Genomic DNA, 4338 nt, shown 5'->3' on the forward strand with positions numbered 1-4338 from the left:
ATTCTACAGAGGAGAGAGTGTCTCTCTGGCAACTTTGTTGATGGATTTTAATTGGTTTGGAAAAGTAAGGTGGAATTGAAGAGTAGAGGTAGGGTTTTTTTAGGTGAAGCTTCGGTATGTATGTTTGAAAGTGGTTTATGCTACATGTTGGAGAATGGGGGTATTGAGTTGGTAGAATACAATAGGGGATTGTCTTGGATTCGTAGAACTTGACGGAGAAGCCGATACAAAAGACTCTGAATTTAACATGGAGCGCCTCGAGGTTGCACGGATTGGTAGAGGCTGTCATTTTGAGGTCGGTGAATTGAAATTTGAATTTCTGGAATTGGAGAATGGGAGTTGAGAGTCTTTAGAGTTGGAGAACCATTGGCAGAGTTTCTTGAGGTCTTTGGACTACAAGATTCATGGTCCCAAGGCTGTGAAATCTACTTTGGGTCATCCAGGGTGTCAGAGGACCTGTAAAGTCTCAGGATTTTAGAAAACTCTGGGCACTGAAGGATTCTCAGGTTTTGGAATCATTGTCAGACTTTCTTCAGGTCTTTGGACCATGAGATCTGTGCTCCCAAGGCTGTGAAATCTCACTCAGGAGTCAGAGGACCTGTAAAGTCCCAGAATTTTAGAAAACCTGGGGAACTGAAGGATTCTCTGAAGAATTCTGCTACTTCTGGATGATCCAATTGGAATTTCCTGGGACTAAAATAGTCGAACTCGAATACACTGAGATCTAAATGATCCATGTTCAGTGCCCAATTCGAGTTTCTGGAGATCACAATCATCCACCTTCAGTTCTTCTCCATTTCAAAGCGATCTAACTTGAGTTCTCTCACTTCAAAACACTCTCATTCGAATTTTCCCAAACCCAAGTACTCTAATTTGAATTTCTTCGCTCGAAAATGATCCAAATCGAACTTCTTCACCCAGAGATGTCCCAACTCGAGTCCTCCAATCCCACAATAATCCAACCCAATCAAACTTAATCAAATTCCATTTTTCCCGCAAATTTCCAAACATAGCTGTCGTACTTAATATCGATAACACAAGTAAGCCCTAATCGATATTGGAGGGACAGTAGAATTTACGAATTCACGACAGCGAAGACGTATACAGGATCAGTCGCAAGTTTGCCGAAGATCCAAGGCAGGGGGGGGATCAGATGTGCTCGCGCATTAATCGCGTTATCTGCTTATCCGCTTCTCATACAGTTCAACGACAACGTTAATTCACTTTACACCGTCGCTCCACGGAGATACCGACAAACTGCCTGCTAGAAGTCGAACACTCTAGCGACGCGCGGGACTAGTCCTATTATCGAGTCGCGCGTGTTTAATAGTTGCACGCTGATAAGGTGATTTATGTCTAGCCGAGTTCGTATCAATCTGATTTCACGTGTATACGGCATAGTTGCGTGTCTCTGCAAGTAAGTTATGTGCATTTTATAGAACTTATCGATGACAAATTTCAATCGCGGGTAAAAAATACACCTTTCAATTTACGAAATCTTTTCTTAAACTATTCAACGTCTCTCCCTCTCTTTGTGGTATCGTAGATCTGTAAAAACCATTTTTTTTTTTTGCAACAGAGAAGAAAATCTCTTTGCCAATCAATGGAAAATTGTAAAACACCTTTGCGCTGATTTTATCCAACAGCTTTCGACACAACGCTAACTGTAATACTTACGCAACTTTACCGCATTATACGTTTATAGCACACAAATAAAATCAGTTTAGCTGAGATTCGTAAAAATTGCTGTTTCGCAATTTTACCATTCGAAGGATGTAATGTTTCTTTTTTTTTTTTGATTTTAAGAGAATAATTCCTCGAGTCATTTCGCACTTCTTTTCAATCTTATCTAGGATCGAGACAAGCCTGTGGTTTATTGTTCGTAATAACGTTACGAAAGAAATAATCGAGCGTATTTATGCATTATGTAGTTGCGTAGAAAGTTGGTATTTTTCTACTTCCCTGTAACAACTTGTTTTGATGAAAATTTCAGCTTGTTTCGCGAGGAATTACCGTGGTTGCGTAAAAGAAACGCGCTCTCAGTGAATACAATTTTTCTCCGATGATTTCCGTAAGCTTCCAAGTGTCTTTATAGCGGGGACGGTAATTACGGTCGTAAAAGAATTTTGCGAAACACCTCGAAACTGTCGTCATTCGCTTTCTAATTCTCTCGCCTCGGTTCAGCTCCCGGTCGTTGCGCAGCATCGTAAATAATAGGGAATTTCTTTTTCCAATTTCACTGTGCGCGCTTTATCGTCCCGCGATTCTTTCGATTTCCCTATCGTCTTCGTGCAATAAGAAACGGGCAAACTTTCTTGGATTACACATCTATACGGATGTTCTTTCTTTTATTTTCTCCGGGAAAAAACACTTTCAGACTTTTCCATTTTTTTTTTTTTTTTTTTTACATAGACGATGTATCAAACTTTAATTATTTCTCGTTTCTGGAGGAATGTTATATCGTAAATTTTCTATGTGGGTTAGGAGAATCTGTAATTTATTTGTTATTCGAAATTCCTTTTTGCTACTTTCTTTCATTTCTTATTTAATTTTTGCAAGCTTAACATGCCGCGGAAAAATAAATTCTCGCGTGAAAATTTAATCCGCTATTCTTGTATTCTGTAATATTAAACATCCTTGACTTTTCGAGTTACAATATCTCCACAATCTTCCACAATCTCCGCAAATCAAATTAATAATTAACTCCTGAAATCCTAATTGAACGGTTCCACATTGCAAAGTGACAAATTTTTAGGAACTTCGAAACTTCACAAGGAGTAAAAAGTTATTATTATTTAAACACTGAACTGCGCTAAAATATTAATTTCTACGCGTGATAATTAAATACAAGCCTCTTAATTTTTCGCTTGGAAAATTTTGCTTTTCGATACTTGCAACGTCACAATTCGAAATCCTTCAATTTTCTCAACATCGATCAGATAAATTCCCGAAACTTTCGTCCCTCCTGCGCGTTATTCCACCTTCACGCCATTCACCGGCACCAGACAACAATCACAACGAGCCGAACATCTGTCTTGGAACCCTTCTTAACCCTTTTCAAGCCCTATCGTTTCCTCGAAAGATCGATGGCCGAGGAGCCGCGTCCGAGGCACGCGTTCCTCGGACGGCTTATCCGTGCGGGAAAGAAAGAAATTATTTCGTCGAATGGAAATTCGTGTATTACGAGGCGAGGCACGATCCTCGACGGTCGTAGAAAGCGCCGCGTCGTGCTTCGTCGTTTGTCGCCAGGGTTACGGAAACAAAATAATTAAGGGCTGAAGAGGGAGAGAATAAAGTCGACCCTGTGGTTGACAGGATGCGAAACGACGAAAAGGAAACAGGGGAGGACCGTGGCGATTACCTCAAAGTTCTTCCGTAATCGTGTAAACTCTCTCGTTCAACCGGCGTAACTTCGTTTAAACGTTACGTACGTTTATCGCCGATTAAATTCTCCGGGCCTTCGTTGATTTAAACCGACCTTTACCTCCTGTTTGCAGGCGCCCAATTAAAAATTACTCCGTCGTCGTGAACTTTGGCTACTCTCTTGTAACGCAATTATTCTCTTCCCTTTTTTTATTTGCTGTCCATTAGGTGTCTTTACGAGAGTTTTGGGCTTTGTTTAGAATTAACCCTTTGAATTCTTACGAGGGCTCTTTTGTACTTTCTGAAGCAATAATGTGTGATATATTAATTTTGCATCGTTGAATTTTATATTTTTGAGTTACCCCTTCGAATCGACGTCCTTGAAAAATGCACAAATCGCGTTTGTTAAGTTTCAAGCGTAAAATTGAAGTTACAGTCAGAATTCAAGTTCGTCACTCGAATACTGTTTTAACATCTTAATCGTAAACTGCGCCATGAAACAAAGGGTTAAACGGTCCTCTTATCGGTGAAATGAAAGCGAAGGAAAAGGGTACATCCCCCCAAAAAATGACACAAAAAGTAATAGAAGAGTGTAAAAAGACCAAGGAAGACATCCTGTAATTTCGAGGAGGTGATCGTTCGATCTCGCGCGAATTTTTCAAGGTGGCGAGTGGCATGAAGGTGCCATTTGCCGTCCCGGTAATCACCGTGAACGATGCTCTCTCTCTCCCTGTTTGTTGCTCGTTTAAAGCGATTCCGTGCCGTTGATTCCCCCGGACAGAGACACAGAGAAGACAGGCCTTTGATTTCTCCGCGTTGTATCACCGGGGCCGTTCGATTCCTCTGTCCACGGCTGTTCGATCTGTGTTCGCCTTGCTCCGTTTCACGCATCGTTCCATGGGTGATAAATCGTCTGTCGAGATCAGGGTTACCTTAAAAGGTCGATATCGATCGCGCGTGCTCGATAGAGTCGTT

Source organism: Habropoda laboriosa, unplaced genomic scaffold (genome assembly GCF_001263275.1).
Source record: "Habropoda laboriosa isolate 0110345459 unplaced genomic scaffold, ASM126327v1 scaffold92, whole genome shotgun sequence".
Taxonomy (NCBI): Eukaryota; Metazoa; Arthropoda; class Insecta; order Hymenoptera; family Apidae; genus Habropoda; species Habropoda laboriosa.